The sequence below is a fragment of the Ictidomys tridecemlineatus genome, chromosome 6 (assembly GCF_052094955.1).
Source record: "Ictidomys tridecemlineatus isolate mIctTri1 chromosome 6, mIctTri1.hap1, whole genome shotgun sequence".
Lineage (NCBI taxonomy): Eukaryota > Metazoa > Chordata > Mammalia > Rodentia > Sciuridae > Ictidomys > Ictidomys tridecemlineatus.
In genome coordinates, this window is record NC_135482.1 from 14684204 (window position 1) to 14703726 (window position 19523).

The following is a 19523-nucleotide window of genomic DNA, read 5'->3' on the forward strand; positions in this document are numbered from 1 at the left end:
CTAGAGCTATTTAGGTTTCTATTTTTTTTCTTGAGTTGCTTTTGATGACACATGCCTGTCAAGGAATTAGTCTGTGGCATTTTGGCATGATTTTTTTTCCCTTAAGACTTTATTATTTTCCTTTTTAATTTTTATTGGATTTCTAGTGATAATCCTTCTTTGATTCTTAATAATTTTTCATTCTCTTTTCTTCCTGTCTCTTTCCCTCTCTCCCTTTCCCTGTTTTCTTAGAACTTTATCAATTCTATTGATTCTCTTTTTTCTCAAAGAATAAAATTTTGGATTAATCTGTTTTAAAAATATTGTTTAAAACAACATTTTACCCTTCCACTTGGGGTTTAATTTGGTGTTTCTTTTCTTTTTTGCAGCCTTTAAAAAGCTGAGGTCATTAATTTTGATCATTCTTTCCAAATATCAATGTTGAAAGCTGCATGTTTTTGTCTAATAACTGCTCAAGGTGCCTCCCACAGATTCTGACATGTTGTGTTTCAATTTTCATTTGGTTAAAATATTTCCTGATTCCCTTGTTGATTTTTTTTCCTTTTCTCTATGGGTTATTTAAAATTGTGTGGTCTGATTTCAAAATATTTGGTTTTTTTTCCCTCCAGATTACTTTCTATTACTGATTTTTAAGTTAATTCCATGATAGAGTAACACTGTTTAGTTTTAATCCTTCTGACTTCATGGAAACTAGTTTTATTCCTAATATCTGGTCTAACTTAGTGAATGTTCCAGGTTCAGTTGAAGAATATTCAGCTGTTGTACTATTGATCTAGCAAGTGTCAATTAAGTACAGATGGTTACTGAATTTTGGTGCTTTTCTTCTGGCAACAAAGAAAAACCTCTTGAAGCATCTATCTATTATTATGGAATTATCTACTGCCTTTATTATTTTAATTTTAATTTTATTTTTTGAGGGATACTGAGGATTGAACCTAGGGTACTTTACTACTGAATTACATCCCCAGACCTTTTATTTTTTATTCTCAGACAGGGTCTTGCTAAGTTGCTTAGGGCCTCACTAAATTATTGAGGCTGGCCACAATCTTATGGTCCTCTTATTTCAGCCTCCAAAGTTGCTAGGATTACAGGCATGCACCACTTTACATGGTTTATTCGGCTTGAAGCTGAGCTATAAGGTGCAGATTTTTATGATAGTCACAGTATCCTTGTTAAACTAATGCTTCAACATTATAAATCAAGTAATACTACTTTCAATGAAGTTGGAAGATAACATGGCCATTCTAGCATGTATATGACTAGTATTTGCACAGTTATAGCCTTTTGCACCCCCCCACCTCCACAGAACTATGGATTGAACCTAGGGGTACCCTAGGTTCCCTATCCCTTATCCTCAACCCCTTTATTTTTTATTTTGAGACAAGATCTTGCTATTTGCTAAGGCTGGCCTCAAACTTGTGATCCTCCCTCCTCAGCCTCCCTAGTTCCTGGGGATTACAGGTGTCTGTCACTGTGGCTTGCTTTTATTCTTTCATTTGTGTCTAGCCCATGTTTTTATTTTAATGTGGGCTTCCAAGAGATGGAATATAGTTGGGTATTGCTTTTCATCCAGTCTTAAAATTTCCTCCTTTTAATGGGGCTATTAAGACCACTTAATGTTATTACTGGTATATTAATTTAAATCTACCATCTTTCACTTTGTGTTTTGGTTCCTTTACCCCATTTTTTTTTCTCTTATTTTGGTGTAGTTGAGAGTTTTAAAGTATTCTACTCTTTCTCTGCTATTTTGGGTATTAACTATTCCTCAGTGCTTTGCCCCAGAATTCACAATACCCATCTTTAACTAATCACTATCCACTGTCAAATAATACTATGCTACCTCATGCATAATGAGGAACATCATGTTATGGTATACTTTCATTTCCCCTTTTATTCTTATCATACATTTTGCTTATGTTTTAGACCCCACAATACATTGTGACTATTTATTTTAAATTATTACTTTTTAAATGATCTTTTAAATAAATAAACAGAATTATCTTGAAAATAGATAGAGGAGGGGCTGGGGTTGTAGCTCAGTGCTAGAGCACATGCTTAGCAAGTGTGAGGCACTGAGTTTGATCCTCAGCACCACAGAAAAATAAATAAGTAAAAGATATTGTACCCATCTACAACTAAAAAAAATATATAGATGGAGGCAATATCTTCTATACTGTCTGCAGTCTTACCTTTGCTGTGTTTTCACTCCTTTGTGATCTGGATTTCCCCTGTACCATTTTTCTTCTTCTTGAAGACCTGCTGACATTTCTTCTTGTGAAGGTCAACAACTTATTTTTAGCTTTTGTGTGCCTTTGAAAATTTTTATTTCAGCTTCAAGTTTAAAGGACATTTTCAGTGACTATTAGATTTTAGATGACAGTTTTGTCCCCCCCAAATCATTCTGTACCTCCAGTTTGCGTGGTTTCTGATGAGAAGCCTGCCATCACTTTTCTCTGGTTCTCTGTTTATAACAGGCCTCTGGTTCTGTGCAGCAATTTGACTGGAATTTCTCTTGATCAGGTTTTAATTTTTTTTCTGTTTTTCCGCATCAAACTTTTGACAACTGTGAAGTTTATAGTTTTCATCAAAATTTGGATTTTCAAAATTTGGATTCAAAATTTGCCATTATGAATTCACATTTTAAAATTATTTTCTCCTTCCTCCCTCCCCTCCTTATAGATCACTTGGTATAAGTATGTTGTGCTATTCTTTTTTCCTAGTGTTTCTCCTTTTCTTAATTCATAGACTCAAATTTTATTTTAGGCATTGTGTGTTTTTATCCCTAAAAGTTCCATGTGGTATATGTGCATATGTATTTCTTCATTTTGGTCACTTTTCTATTTCAATCTTTGTTTATTTTATGTACATTGATGTTTTGAGTCATTGACAGACAATTCATTCCTGCTTATAATTTGTATATTTTCTTTTTCTTTTCTTTTTTTTAAAGAGAGAGACAGAGAGAGAGAGAATTTTTTAATATTTATTTTTTAGTTTTCAGCGGACACAACATCTCTGTTTATATGTGGTGCTGAGGATGGAACCCAGGCTGCACGCATGCCAGGCGAGCACTCTACCGCTTGAGCCACATCCCCAGCCCCTAATTTGTATATTTTTCTGATGATTGATTTCCCTCTTTTGTGATTCAGATGTTCTTGTTGTATCTATTAATTTTTTCATTGTGTGCTGGGCATTGTGCATTTTGGAGTCGTTCCTGTTGTATCTTGTTATATCATTTCAAGTCTTTAAGTTTTATATTTACAAATAATAGGTTATTTGCTGTTCAGTTTAATTATTTTGATTCTCAATTTTGATTTTTTTTTTTGTACCAGCAATTGAACCCAGGGGGATGCTTAACCACTGAACCATATCCTTAAGTTTTTTTTTTTTTTTTTTTTTTTGAGACAGGGTCTTGCTAAGTTGCTTAGGGCCTTATTAAGTTGCTGAGGATGGCTTTGAACTTACAATCCTTCTGCCTCAGCCTCCTGAGCCCCTGGGATGGTATGCACCACTTCACCCCACTAATTTTGACATTTTTTAATAGTTAACCTCTCCACTCAGTGTTAAGTTAGCCCCACTGTTAAGGTGTTACTAAATTCCCAGTCCATTCAGCAATAACTCTTTACTCTGGTTGGTGAAAAGTTGACTATTTCTCCTTGTAGATCAGCTCTGGAATTGTTTGGTTCAAGTGCCTGGTGATTTGTCTTCTGTTGTATTTTTGTCAAGCCTTGTACTTGCACAGATTAGTATTCACCAAAAACCAGAATGGCCCTATGCAGATTTTTGAAGCTTTTTCTTTAGTACCCTGTGCCTCCAAATCCAGCTACACTGGCCTCTTTGACCTCTGTCACCTGACCTGGTTGGATTCATCCTCCTGATCTGTCCACCCAGAAACTGATTGGAGGTTAAGCTGGGGAAATTGTAGGATTTACCTAATTCTCCCCACCCCTAAATATTGGGGATCAGTGTCCCATGTGAGTGTTGTCCGGAATGTTTGGAAACAGTTGTATAATATATTTTTTTTCTGTTTCATGGTTTGATTTTTTCAGAGTACATGGGGTATTTCACAGATAGAGGCAAAAGTTGAGGTTCCTTTGTCTACTCATAGAAATAGCTGATGACAGGCTGGGCGTGGTGGTGCATATCTGTAATACCAGTGACTCAGGAGGCTGAGGCAGGAGGACTGAAAGTTCAAAGCCAGACTCAGCCACTCTTGGAGACCCTGTCTCTAAATAAAATATTTTAAAAAGGACTGGGGATGTGGCTCAGTGGTTAAGTGCCCCGGGGTATAATAACTGATACCACCCTTCACCCCCCAAAAAAATGTATCTCTCTCTCTCTATTTTATCTATATCTATATCTATCTATCTATCTATCTATCTATCTATCTATCTATCTATCTATCTATATAACTGATGTCAGGAACCAAGGTATGATATTTGTAAGGTAAAGGGACACTTCATAATTAACCGTGTCCTCTGTCATTATCAAGGTCTCCCCCTTTTTGAGTCACATTCTGGAAAGAAGGCAGATAAGGATTAAGTCAGTGAAAAACCAGTTGGTATTCTTGTTGGAGATTATGGTAAAAAGGACTAACTGGGGAGTTGGCTGTTACAGTGGGCTTCTTCTCAGAGGTACCCTGCTAATGTACCTCTTTCTTCCTTATGAGTGGAGAAAGCTGGGTGAAGCTCTTAATTTATTTGCTCATTCATTCATTAACTTTATCATTTATTCATTCATGTAAGTTTTTTTTCTGAGATGTTCTTTCTTTTTCAATCATATTTTTTATTTGTATATGACAGCAGAAGCATTACAACTCTTATTACACACTGAGCCCCAGGCAGTGAGCTTTTTGTCTTTTTCCTTTCCAGACACTGGAACGCTTTTTTTTGCTTTTGTTTGCCTTTAAAAATTTTTATTTCAACTTCATGTTTGCAGGACATTTTCAGTGATTATTAAATTTTAGATGACAGTTTTGTGTCCCCCAAAATCATTCTGTATCTCCGGTTTGTGTGGTTTCTGATGAGATTAGGCTGCCGTTATCTTTTCTCTTTGTTCTCTGCTTACAACAGGTCTCTGGTTCTGCGCAGCAATTTTCTATTGTTTGTTTTTTTAATATTTATGGAACACCTACTGTGTTCCAGGTATTCGTTTTTCTTTCACTTTCTGCTTCTTCTTCTTCTTTCTTTTCTCTATTCCAAACCTTCAATGTGATCCTGTGGGCAAGACCTGCACAGTGACATTGTAGGCCAGAAGAGCAGTTAGTTTCTCTTTTTCTATTGAAATAAAATCCTAATACCCCTGGGAGGAATCCATGTTTCAGGAGAGACCCTGCTCAGTGTTGTTTGGAAAAACCCTGGTTGTAGGAACTGATTGCCAGAGATGGAAGGTGCTGAGAGACCAAGGGAAGGTGGATGGATCCAGGACTGCTCGGGATTCATGGACAGAAGCATGGCCTGGGCAGCAGCAAGACAAGGGGATCCCTGCACCCCAAGGCTGGAGGAAGCGGGGTCTATGCTAAGTTAGTCAAAGATGGACCTTGGGCAACTGGAATGTATCTGGCCTTCTTCAAAAACCATTAACAGGTTTAATATCAGTTAAGACACAGTCTGAGCGTCAGTGACCGAGCACAACACGTGCAGCTGACCATCTTAATGAATTTTCCCTGTAAGGCTTGGGATGCACAGCAGGGTTACCTGGTGGTCAAGATCCTTACAACTAAGATGGCTGTGGACCTGGGGTTTCTGTGGATCCCTACAAACATGAACGGAGAATGAGAAGAGAGAGCACAGAGACCTTGTGGGAAATAGGAGAGGGTGAGAAAACAAAGGAATTCTCAATGGACAGGAAGCAAGAGACCGACTCTTATCATTTTGCCTTTGGCTCAGCCATTACAGTGTGTGTCCCTTTCTGGCATTCCTCGGTCAGGGAGTCAACTAATAAAACTAAGTGACACTTTCTAGGTTACCTTTGCACTCATTTTGTTCCTGGAGGCTTCCCTGCCAATAGACTCCGAGGTCAGTATTAATACTGCCAAAGAGAAGGAAGGTTTGAGAAGAAAGATTACGGGCTCAAGTCATGCAGCTGGTACTTGTATGGTCTGAGCTTGAACTCAGGCCGTCCAGATCCAGAGGTTCTGGTCTCAATTCTATTCTGTCCTCCAAGCACGCCAAGTTGCTAGCTACGGCCAAATACTTTCTGTCCTCATGACTGCTGCCCTCAGTTAAGCATCTTGCACATGCCACCTTTCTGCAAAGCACCAGGTCTGGGTTCCAGGGTCATTTGTACTCTTTGCATGTCATCCAGATGTTTGGTGCCAACTTTGGGAATGATTTCCTCCCCTTTGTGGTTGGTTGATTGGAATAGAAGAGAAAAAGCGAGTGGGGCCAACTACTGCCTGGAAGATGCAGAGATGACAAACAAAAAGAAACAAAGATGTTTGCTGAAAACTCTGCACAACATCTGGGCAACTGAACTTTAAAGGAAGGGCTTTGGGGGGAAGCAGGAAGTCCAGGATAGTGGATCGTTGGGTTGACGGCTGCCGGAACATCAAGTAGACTGTGCTGCAGGGAGAGGTTTTAAGGCTGTCCTTAGGAGAGGAGTGGTGGAAGTAGATGGGTAAATGCAATTAATGCATTTCCTGTCTCCCCATGATTTCTGTTTCCACGGCTGCACTATGTAGTATAATTCAATAAAGACGAAATGGCAGGAATGTCTGAGATTTTTTTTTTTTTTAAATAGGCTCCTTGGCTCCTTGTGGAGGTTCCATTTCAGTGCTGGTTTGAGGGTGAGAGATGAAGGGCCATCAGAAGCCCTGTTTTCTCTGTCGGCCTCTTCCACCTCGCACTGCCCGCTGCCTCTGCACTTCATTCATGTCAGTATCATAGGTCATTTAATGAAGGCTTCCTGCACCCGACGTTCTGTGGGAGACCACTGGGGTTTCAGGGCCCACTAATCCTTGTCTTCACAGCTAGGAAGCGTACGCCTCAGTTAATGGTCTCTCTTTTCCTCTTGATGTAACAAGAGACCTTGACTCTTTCCCCGGGGGGTCATGCTGGGATTAATGCTTGTGGCCATCTTCCCGTGTTACAGCCCAGAGACCATGGGAAACCTTCTTCCCTCGTGTGTGTGTGTGTGTGTGTGTGTGTGTGTGTGTGTGTGTGTAGAGAGAGAGAGAACAAACTATGTGAGTGCTGTGTGTACTGTAGCATGTGGCTGGATCTCTGAGTCTAGAGTCCTTACAGCAAAGACCCAAGACTTTGTCCTGCTAAAGCTACCCCTTCAGGGGACTTCATTTGCTTGATTTGGCCTGTGCCTTCACGTTGTTTGTGATCCCAGGGGGACGTGCTCACCACGGCTGTCTCATACCGAGTTCTTAGCTTCAAACACTGGAGGCAAATTCTGGTTCTTTCAAGCAGAGATAGAAGTAATAGAAGGCTATCTAGTTTTAAACACAGAAATTTTAGGAGGGCCATAGATCTAGAGACTATGTGGGCCGAAACAAAATTCTGTTGCAGAACTGAGTACGGACAGGGAGACCTCACGGGCAGCCCAAGTGGCCATAGGTATTGTCCCATTCATTGCCCACATGACAGGGTGATTTTGAGCACAAGACAGTAATGACGCAACATCTGTCATGGCTGCCTCTGAATATTGGAGACATAGCCATTGTCTTTCCCAAATGGACTTCAAGCGAGATCTGCCTCAGGGTCTGAGTGTGACATGGGTGTGGCTAATTGGAGGACACTGGGTAACGTGGCTGAACATCTCATTTCTATAGTAACCTCTACTTTGTGAATGCATCATGGGATAGGGACTTCTTCAGGCACAGGAAGGATGACAAACATCCATGGTGCTGACCCTATTAGAGAAGGACAGGTTTGAACCTATAGCCTCAAGGGGCTTCAAATTCAAGAACTACGGAGTGGTACAGACTGGACAGGCTTTACCAAGAAGGCTCATGTGATACATTCCTCGGGAGACTCCACGCAACCGGGGCTGCTTCTCTTTTGTTTGAAAGTTACCTTTTAGTAGAATAATAATTTAAAAAAAAATGATACAAAATAAGCTTCTAATCTGAGATTCCTAATAATCTCATTTTGCCCCAGTTCTGACTCTCTGGAGCGGCCAATCCAGGAGTCAGCCTTGTTATTCACTTACTTGCTAATAAAGCCAAATTAGAGAGTGTGGCTCGGACTCAGGTGCAGCAGCCTTTTGGCTCCTCCCTTCTGGTGAACTCTAGTAACAGGCAGAGGAGGTGGGTAATCCTATTCTCCCCACATGAGGCACCGCACCTGGGCCCCAGGAAGAAGCCAGAATTCCTGCAGAGGGTGGTGAACTGGAGAGCAGCCCGAGATGGTCTTGGGTGGGCTGGCTCTGGGCACCCTTCCTGGTCTCCCCAGACAGATAATTGCTCTGTTCAGGGGGGGAGCTAAAGTCAGGAGGAGCTGTGACCTTCACACCAACCTTCCCTCCTGCCAGGTGGGGAAAGGAGTCCCCAGCCTTGGTCACAGCAGGTGGAACAAACCCTCTTCTGCTCGTGTCACTCACTGAGGTTTTAGTCTGGGTCTGACAGGGTGCCAAGCACTCACACAGATGATCCCGTGTAATCCTCATGACGATCCCATGAAATATCCTAGGAAGCAGAACTTATGCAGTGTCCACTCATGGCCAGAGCATTCCTAAGCTCTTGGCCTGTATGTTTTCATTCATTCCTTACCAGCTTTCGCCTAGATCTGGCATGAAGTAGGATAGGGTTTTAATAGGACCATTAGGACCGTGAGGAAGGTGTGGGCAGGGAGCAGGGCAGCTGTGGGGGATCTTCAGTCCCCAGGAACAGCGACAAAGCTGTGAGGAAGGAGCAGCCACTGGTCTCTAGAAGACAGCTGTGTCCACAGGACCTCCAAGACCAGAGCTGTCCCCAAGAGAAGCAGCCAGGCAGAGGCCACCCTGCAGGCAGGGAGGGAACCTAGGAAATGACTTCCTGGGTCTCCGGCTTCTCTCCCTCTGATCTGCCAGTGTCCCCGACCGGCTAAGCCTCCAGAAGAGAGTGGGGAGGGGGGCAACCTGTGGATGTAGTCGACTTGGGTCAGCTTCCAAGCCCCATGGCAAGAGGAAGGGTGGGAGCCCTGCTACAGGAGCCGGGGAGATGCACAGCAGAGGAGCTGGCTCCTGTACAGGCAGAGCCAGCCCAGCCTGAAGCCCACAATTCCAAATGCTCCCGAATCCAAAGCTTTTTGAGCACCTCGATGCTGCAAGTGGAAAATTCCACATCTGACTCATGGGTCAGTTGGAACATAGGTTCACTAAAAAAATACTGTACAAAATTCTCTTCAGGCTGTGGATAAGGTGTTTATGAAACATGAATGGATTCTGTGTTTGGACTTGGGTCTCATCCCCAAGATATCTCATTATATACCTGCAGATATTCCCATAAAAAAATCTGAAATTCAAAACATGTCTGGTCCCAAGCATTTCAGATAAGGAATATTCAACATGTATTCCTATCTCATGGATGAGGAAAACAGGGCTCTGAGAGGGCACATGTTGTCAATAGGTGGCAAAGTCACACGACAGCCCTCTGACTTTATAAAGCTCTGGCCCTGGGGACTTTGGCTGAGCTTGTTTGTTTCCGGAAAGAGTTCCACAGACTTGTGTGTCCAGCTGCAGTAGGGAGACCCACGTTGATGGGGCTTCTTACTCTGTGCCAGGCCTTGTGCTAGGAATTTTACCCACAGCAGGCCTGTGATAGTTATCCCTGCTTCCATTCCGTATGGGAACAATCTGAGCTTCAGAGAGGTCAAGTAATTTGCTCAAGGCCACACAGCTGGTGAGGAAACTAGCCTAGGTGTTTCCGATTCCAATGCCCATCATCATCTTTTCACTGTATTTCTGAGCAGGAAACCAAAGAAGGAGTGGAAGGGGTGAGCAGGAGCTAAGGAAGAGCTGTGGTGGGCACGTTCCAAGATGGCAGGCACGGATGGAGGAGAATTCAGATGGCAGTGCCCTTTTTGGGCCTGAAGAGCATAAGGCGTGTGGGCAGGAAGCCCAGGATGCCATCTGGAGTCTCCTAACACCCCTGAGCAGACTTTATTTTTGCAAACTTGGGAGAGCAGCCTGTGCTGGGCTGCAGCCTCACTGGGGAGGGGGCGGTGCTCAGTCCTGTGCTCCGGAGCTGGCCTAGGGGAGGATTTTTGCAGCAGGTGGAAACTGGAAGGTGCGGGTTGGGCTCAGGCGCTCTCCAGGCTTCTCGGGTTCAAATCAAAATCATTTTCTCCCCCCTCCCCCCAGCAAACCGGTTTCCCCTCCTCTCCTCACAGGTTTTGCATTTTGCTCACAGGCCCAGATGCCCGGGATGGACAGCTGGGAAGAGCCCCCCTCGCCCCCCCACCCCACCCGACTCCAGCTGGCTCCGACCCCTCTCCACCTGTCCGGGTCCTCTGCCTGGTTCCACCCTCCTCATCTGTCTCTGAGATCCTCCAAGGCTTTCTGAGCTGAGTCCCTGAGTGTGTACTCAGCACCCGGGGTCGGAGCTCACTTGGAGTCCTTTCCTAGTCACCACCAACTGTGGTCGTCAGGAGAGGAGATGGAGGCATTTGGGACCCTTCTGGGAAGGAGGGGCTGGTGGGCAGATGGACAGCTCCCCCGAGTTTCCAGGCCTAATCCCCGGGGATCTGAATGTTATTTCCGTGGCTAAAGGGACTTTGCAGATGTAGTTTAGGCTGGTATCAGTTGACTCTAAGATGGAGAGATTATCCTGGATTACTTGGCTGGGCCCCGTGTAATCACATGAGCCCTTAAATGCAGGAGAAGAGGGCAGAAGCGAAAGGCAGAGAGAGCTGCAGTACGAGAATTCAAGGTTCCCTTCATGGCTTGAAGGTAGCAGGGGCCACAAGTCAGGGAAATGGGAACCTCAGTCCTACAGCTTCAGGGGACCGAATTCTGTCAATGACACCCGTGAACTTGGAAGTGGGTTCTGCCCCAGAGCCTGCGACAGGGAATGCAGCCTTGATTTTGGTCTTGGGAGGCTCTGAGCAGAGAATTCAGTTGTGTTAGATCAGACTTCTGAGCTACAGAACAGTGAAATAACCAATAGGGGGTTATTTTTCAGCCCCTAAACTTGTGACAGCCCCAATGCAAACCAATACAAATAGGAAATGGATTCAGGGGGACACTCCACGCACTGCACACCTGCTGCTGCCTGGGCACTGGGGAAAGTGCCTTTGATGGCCAGGCCAGACAGGGCTCTGAGGCACACACCGCAGAAAGGAACTCTGGCTGATTAAAGAAGAAAAGAAATTTATGAAAGAATATGGAACCCCCAGGGAGCCTGGAAAACAAGGCTTGGGAATAGTTGGGAACATGAAGGGAACAAGGTGGCCAGAACTTGGCTGGAATTGGACCCGAGAGGCAGCTTACTGTGTTGACCACAGCGGCCATGACACAGCACAGGCAGGGGCTGCTACGGCAGGTCTGGCCACCCGATGCTACTGGGGACCTGCTGCCATAGAAAATAGGATGGTCCTGCTCAGGATTGCCAGAACAATTCACCCTTGTCTGTTGTTATGGTTTGGATGTCAGGTGTCCCCCAAAAGCTCACGTGTGAGAAGGCTCAGAGGAGAAATGATTGGGCTGTGGGAGTGTTAACCCACTGATAGGGATTAGCTGAGTGGTAACTGGAGGCAGGAGGGGTGTGGCTGGGGGAGGTGGGGCACTGGGGGTGTGGCTTGGGGGTATAGATTTGTATGTGGCCAATGGAGCCTCTCTCTTCTTTCTGATCCTCACGTGAGCTGCTTCCCCGGCCACACTCCTCCGCCATGATGTCCTCACCTCGAGCTCCAAGCAATGGAGCCTGCCGTCTGTGGATTGAGACCTCTGAAACTGTGAGCTTCCAAATAAGCTTTTCCTCCTCTATAATTGTGCTGACGGGGCTAAAAAGCTGACTTGAACACTCTGCTTCTGTGGTTCATGACTTTGAGACTTGACAACCTGAGCAGGTGCATCTCTCCCCGCTGGCCAGAAGGTTCCAATGCTGGGTGGCCACCACAAATCGCTCACCACAAATGACAGATCATCCTCCATCATCTCATCTAAACCACAGAACAACCCAGAGAGAGGCTCCCATCAGCCTCATTTCCCAGGTAAGGACCCCGAGGGCCCAGGGAGACAAAGCTACTTTCCCAAGGTCCTGGGTTTCTCCGGAGCAGAACTCCAACGTGAGCCGGGGTGGTCTGAGTCTTGGGCATATCACACAGCCTGTCCTTGCAGCGACTTCAGCAGGGGGAAAGTTCAAGGTTAAATCCTTCTGAGGGAAGAAGAGGCATCTGGATCGCCTCTGGTCCTTGGCTCTGGGGAGTTGGGTTGAATGGGGCAGTGGCCAGGTCCAGTTTTGATCTAGTTACTTGTGAGGCCTGGGCCCAGCCAGACCTTACGCCTTTATTTTTTGGTGCAGTATGCCTTCCAACATCTGTTCTGAGTGGTCACTTTTGTGACTGTACAACCTGAGACATGGTCTCCACCGTGTCAGGATGAAGCATAGATGAGGGATGTTGAGGACCTGCTGATGAGGCTGCTGTTGGGGAGCCTCACCCCTCTCTCCACCACCACCCCCTGCTCCCCTGACAGATGCCCTACTCCACCAAGCATCGCAAAGGAAAATGGCAGGGGTCCCACTCACCCTGGCCACTGCTGCACATGCTGGACTCAAATCATAGCCAGCTGTGTTCCCAGTGGGTGGGGGTCCACCTGGTGCACTTCCCTTCTCCTGCCCCATGTCTTTCCTGCTCGGAGCCAAGTGAGCCTGAAGGTCAGGCTCAGTGGAAATAGCCAGGCACAGACCCCAGAGCCGGGAAATCCCACTCAAAACTGCCTCTGGATGACCCTCCATCAAAACCATCTGTGAGTGTGACTTAGTAATGCTGATAAGACGTGGTTCATTCAGGCATTATTCATGATAAATATGCAACATGCACGTTTAACACAGACACTCAATATTCAAATGTAGAAAGTAAATGTTCAAGAGAGAAATATTTGATACATGTCGCACCCACTTAGGGCTGTGAAGCGGAGTACAGGAATTAAACAAATGGATTGTCCTATCCCTACTCTGTGCTGGGATCTGACACACATGGTCTTATTCAGTGTGCTCAGTGGCCTCTGAGGCGGGCCTCAGTGTGAATATTTCTGATATTTTACAGTTGATAAATGGAGATGGAGGGCAGAGATAATAGGAGAGAGATTGTTTTCATACATTGTAAAGCACAGTGGGATAGATGATTATAATTACTGCTATTATGAGTAATCGTCATCATTAGGATTAGTGATGACCGAAATACAGAGGATTCATGATAACACGTGTTATCTGGGCCACAGCCTGTTGGGGTGTCAAGGGGGACCACAAGATGAAGCACAGGGTCCTTTGTCCAAAATTCACTTCCTGTACCTCTTTCGATGCCCTCAATCCTGAGTATTTTCCTAACAGGATTCTTCTGGACTTGAGAGATGAGAGACTATTACGATCCGATGGGAAAAATGGATGCATAGCAAGGGGCTAAGCACTCTCTCAAGTTCCTGCAATCAATGGGTATTTGCAGCCTGACAGTTAGACTCTGAACCTGTCTCATTTGCTATACCAGTAAGCCTGCTTGACATTTAGCCTTGGGCACATCCTGAGGATTTAAGATGGACAGATTTTGCAGAATACAAAATACAGGATCTCCAATTCCATTTGAATTTCAGATAAATGACAAATAATTTTTTTTTTTTTTTAGTATCAGTGTGTCCCATGAACTGTGACCATGGGCCAATTCATGTAAAGAGTTTGATAAACACCTGGCACATAGCTGGTGCCCCCAAAGACCAGTGTTCTCCTGCTGCCCAGGCAACTCCCGCTCGCTCTCTCTCCTAGGTAATAAATCCCACCTTTGAACTGGGCACACCATTCAGCTGTGCTCCCAGGGTTCCCTTGCTGCCCTCATTACTAGATGTCACCAAGTAACTAATTTATATCAAATGAAATGTAATCACAAGTGTCCTTTGATGTTTGTGGAAAGTATGTTTACTTTTAAAGAGACCAAGTATTCTTTTCCTTTCATTTCTCATGTTTTCCTGCTTTCTCTGGCTTGTAATATAGATAAAATGACTGGCGGCTATCTTGACCACAAGATGATGGTGAGGACAGAAGCCAAAGGACAAGTGAGTAGAACAGAAAGCCAGATGCCCACATCCCTAGTTACCAGAATCCAGCCTTCTTTCCCTGGTCCGCCTGCTTCTAGATACCTTTTGTTCATGAACGAAATAAGTTTGACACGGTAGTAGCAAATGCAATCATTAGTGATATGTGTCTATTCAGTAAATATTTAATGAGTATCTATTATGAACCCAACCCCGGTCTCATGTTATGTTTTTGGAAGTGTATTTTCAGGGTGGATTCCCAGGAATGGACTTGCAGGGTCAAAGGACAAATGCAACATCATGTTTTGAAGTTATCTTCAACGCCTCCTCTTTAGGGGTTGAGGCATTTGCATTCCTGGTGATGTATGAGATGCCCGCGTACCCACAGCCCTGCCCCGGAGTGAAACTGAGTGAACACTGATATTTTTAACAACCCAGTAGGTGAGAAGAGTATCTCAGCGTGGATTCAATTTGCACATTTCTCTTATTGTGAGTGGGGTGGCGCATCTCTTCACGGTGTCTGGACTGCTTGCTTGTTTTGCATGTCAGTACCGCCCCTTTAGAATCTATCTGCATTGGTAGAGTCTGGTGCTTATTTTCGCTGCATGCACCCCAGAGACTGCACTGGGCACGTTTAACCTTGCTATGTCTCTCCGCATCTCCCATTATCATAAACCATTGCTATAATCCATGGGGTGAGACAGCACCCCTCGGCTATGTATGAGAGGTCATATGCACTTTCACTCAGGGGTGACGGGTGTTTTTGAAAATATCTGTGATCCTTTCTCTTTCTACCAGCACGGTTGTAGGAGTTTTTGCTCTGAATCGACTTACTCTACAGTGAAGCTTGATGGGGTCACAGACTTAGCCATGGGAGCCAGGATTTGAACGCTGCTCCTTTAGGTCCCTTCCTGGGGGTCCATTGGTTGGCCAGAGCCTGATCCTCTTAAAATGGATGCACTCAATATGAATCTGTGGTGTGCTCACTGTGTGGCAAGATGGGCATGGGAGGTGCCAGGGGGAGGCTAGCAGTCCTGAGGTGTGGGCTGGGGGAAGTCGGTAATAAGCAAGGATTTGCTTATTTTCCGTTTGCGCGCACGCACGCACACACACACACACACACACACACACACACACACACACACACGTGTCAGGTGCATGGGCCACGACAGCTGGCCCCTCCTGCCTTTCCTCTCACTCTTGGCCAACTCTGAGCAGGATGGAAACTGGTGGTTTTGCTCTTTGGCCTCCTCTGTGTTCCCCCGCTAGCCACAGCTCATTTAAAGAGGCTGGTTAGAAACATCTATCTAGAAACGCTGGCCAGAACTCTGCCTTGTTAAATTGTTCTTTGGAAAGTTCAGTCCACATATAATTAGAAAAAAAAGCAATACATGAGTATGGGCACATCTTCCTCAGGAGTATGAATTTCTGATGAGAATTTGGGAAAATCGAATTTTTCCTTGTATAATTTTGTCCAACTTGGCTCCCATAATTTCCTGCCTCCATTGGAAATGATGAGATGGAACTGGAGAAAGTCTCCCACTTTTCAATTCTTGGAGCCTTCTTTTTTAAGCCTTTCCTAGATATGTTTTGAGACACTGTCTTTGAACAATTTGTTAAATAATAATCAATGTTCTTTCCCTGCTACCGATGACTCCGATATATCCATATTTTTGATTACATAATACAATGATATTTAGAAATTCTTATGATGGCCCTGACTGTCAATCAGAGATTCCAAATACTACCCAGTAAGCAGTGTTGGGATACTGGTTTCCAGGACCTTAACAGTATTTAAGACCATTTAGGGCCCTGTATCTCTGATTTCTATGTGCGTACAGTTGTGCTGGTTACCAGTTCCCTTGAGAACACCAAAATCTATGCTCATCTCATAAAGTGGAATAGTATTTGCACTTAACCTATGTATTTCCCCCCATATACTTCAGATTATTGCTAGATGACTTAGAGCACAATGTAATTAGTTGCTCTACTATATTATTTTGGAAATAATGACAAGACAAAAGGTCTGTAGGTTATCAGGACAGATGTGATGTTTTTGAACATTCTTGCTCTGTGGTGGTTTGAATGCATAGATGCAGAACCCTGCAGACATGGAGGGCTGGTTATGTATCTGTATGTATGTATGCGCGCGCACACACAGACTTGTATTTCGGGAATTCCTTGGATATCACCTATGATCATGATCCAATAAATTCATCACCCAGTTAATTGAATCTCAGGCAGAACCTTAGCATGCCTCCTGGTTAGAAGCCTGGACTGCGAAGTCAGACTGTCTATGTTTGAATCCCAGACATGCCTCTGGCCTGCAGGTACCCGGTGGCTACTGTGTGCCAGGCATGACACTAAGTCCTTAGAATCTACATTAAATTAAATGCTCTGTTAGTTCTTTTGATTATAAATTATGTCGTACACTGGCTTTAGCAGAATAAAAGTTATTGATTTGTAGCTGAACATTTCTGGGGCTTTAGGTCTGGCTCGGTCCAGGGATCCGCCAGCGTCAAGTCCCCGTCTTGTCATCGCATCCCTCGTGTCTGCTCCTCCACCAGGCTGCCTGCCGTGACGACATTTCTTCCTTGGACTTGGGGAGGGGCCTGAGGATGGGGGCAGTGCTGGTGGCTCCTCAAGGGCAATCAGGAAGGTTGTGGCCTGGATGCCCAAGAGCGGACGCCTCCTTCGTTTCTCAGGCCAAAAAATTAGCCACTTCCCCAAGTCACAGCTAGTAAACTGCTGCCAGGATTCAGATCCAGGCCCCCTCACCCCAAAGCCCCCACTCGTGCTAAGCAGGGCTGAGGCCACGGGGTCTCTGACCCTTTCTGTGCCCTGTCCTCGTCCACCCCTGGCTACTCCTACTCTCATACCCTGAGGGTCTGTCTCTGTGTGTTGATCACCTTCTCCTCCCTCCACCCTGAGGGCTGTGTGGCCCAGGGTCCCCCTTGTCATTCATCTTGTTTTAGCTGGTTCCCACAGTGCCCTGGGGAGGAGGCGAAAGGCTAAGATCAGTGATTCAGTGGTCACCAGGGTTCAAACCCCTCAGCTCAGGGGACTAGGCAGAGGCCCGCGGTTCATGCTGGATGCAGTGGGTACCTAATAGAATCATTTCATCCTAGAACACGAATTGTCCCCCTACAAAGTATCCTCAGAGAGCAGCAAGAGGATACTTTGTAGACCACAGATCCACCAGCCCTCGGCAGCTCTGGGCCACCTCTCCCTGGGTGACCAGATCCTGCCTGGGGCACTGTCAGCATGCGGTGGGAGAGCAGAGCAGTTTCGTGTGGACCATGTGGTTCCACCAGGAAGGGACGGGAAGGAGAAAGGACTTCCGCTCCACCTCGCTGGCCCTTCTTTCTGTGCCAGTGAGAGCGGGCAGAGAGTGGCCGAGAGTGTCGCTTCAGGGATGTCCTGCCACTGGACAGAAGGCACCGTTGGGGGGAGAAGGGGTGTGGACACAGCCCTGGGCTCTGAGGTCCAGGTTCTCAGGAGGCCACCTGGCCCTGGTCATCCAACTTGTCACCTGCGGTGGCTGCTTGAGGGAAGGCACAGGAGGAATGAGAAGGGACAGGCAGTTGGGGCTGTGCAGGGGAGCAAGGGGTGGGAGCCCAGACACACCGTGACCACTGGAACCCTGAGCTCACCAAGCAAGATGCAATGGTAAGCTGCATGGGCTTCGGAGTCTGAAAAACACGGGTGTGCATTCCAGCCTGCCATTTTCTTTTCTTTTTAAAACTTGTTCTTTTTAGATATACACAACAGTAGAGTGTTTTTTGACATATTATACATACGTGGAGTATAACTCTTCGTTCTCGTGGTTGTGCATGATGTACGGTTACACTCGCCATGTATTCACATATGAACACAGGAAAGTGTGTCTGATCCGTTCCACTGTCTTTCCTATTCCATCATTTCCGATTCCCCTTCCACCCCTTCATTCCCCTTTGTTGAATCCAAAGAGCTTCTATTCTTCCCTCCCTGCCTCCCCTTATTGTGCTAGCATTCATATATCAGAGAGAATATTTGGCCTTGGGTTTTTTGGACATTGGCTTATGAACTCAACACAGTAGTCTTCAGTTCATCCATTTATCAGTAAATGCCATGATTTTATTTTTCTTTATGGCTGAATAATATTCCATTGTGTATATGTACCACATTTTCTTTACCAATTCATCTGTTGAAGGGCACCAAGATTGGTTCCAGAGCTTAACTATTGTGAATTGAGCTGCTACAATCATGGATGTGGCTGTGTCACTGTAGTAAGCTGATTTTAAGTCCTTTGGGTATATGCTGAGGAGTGGGATAACTGGGTCAAATGACAGTTTCATTTTAAGCTTTCTGAGAAATCTCCATGCGCCTTCCTGAGTAGTTGCACCAATTTGCAGTCCCACCAACAATGTATGAGTGTACCTTTTCCCTCCACATCCTCACCAAAATTTATTGTTACTTGTATTCTTGATAATAGCCATTCTTACTGGAGTAAGATGGAGTCTCAGTGAGGTTTAGTTTGCATTTCTCTAACTGCTAGAGATGTTGAACATTTTTTTTTCATATATTTGTTGATCATCTGTATTTCTTCTTCTGTGAAGTGCTTATTTTGTTCCTCTGCCCATTTATCGATTGGGTTATTTGGTGTTTTTTTTTTTTTTGGTGTTAAGTTTTTTGAGATCTTTATGTATCCTGGAGATTAATACTCTATCTGAAGTGCAGGTGGTGAAGGTTTTCTCCCATTCTGGAGCCTCTCTCTTCACATTCTTGATTGTTTCCTTTGCTGTGAAGAAGCTCATCCGTTTGATACCATCCCAAATATTGACTCTTGATTTTACTTCTTGTCTTTAGGAGTCTTGTTGAAGAAGCTGGTTCCTGAGTTGACATGATGGGGAGTTGGGCCTACATTTTCTTCTATTGGGCACAGGGTCTCTGGTCTAATTCCTAGGTCCTTGATCCACTTTGAGTTGAGTTTTGTGCAGGATGAGAAATAGGGGTTCAATTTCTTCCTGCTGCATATGGATTTCCAGTTTTCCCAGCAGCATTTGTTGAAGATGCTATCTTTTCTCCAGTGTATGTCTATGGTGCCTTAGTCTAGTGTGAGGTGACTGTATTATGTGAGTTTGTCTCTGTGTCTTCTATTCTGTACCATTGGTCTTCATGTCTATTTTGGTGTTAATACCATGCCATTTTTGTTACTATAGCTCTGTAGTATTATGGTCTCGTATTATGATGCCTCCCGCTTCACTTTTCTTGCTAAGGATTGCTTTGGCTATTCTGTAGCCTGCAATTTTCTGCGGGATACAAACATTCTATAACCCCTGTGTCATATGGCTCTCACCTATAAAAATGGCGGT

General features: G+C 45.0%; 1 long non-coding RNA gene across 3 annotated transcripts in view; it reads left to right on the plus strand.

The window, feature by feature from the left end:
* Positions 1 to 250: 250 nt before the first annotated feature.
* The window catches only part of LOC110597841 (uncharacterized), a 29101-nt gene continuing 9828 nt past the window's right edge, over positions 251 to 19523 (plus strand). Inside the window, exons 1-4 of one of the 3 annotated variants that reach the window (XR_013440326.1) lie at positions 251 to 12137; positions 13767 to 13903; positions 14129 to 14190; positions 14409 to 14610. This is a non-coding gene — a long non-coding RNA (uncharacterized LOC110597841). The remainder of the gene's footprint in view (positions 12138 to 13766; positions 13904 to 14128; positions 14191 to 14408; positions 14611 to 19523) is intronic. The other 2 variants (XR_013440325.1, XR_002483626.3) reach the window with 2 other exon arrangements.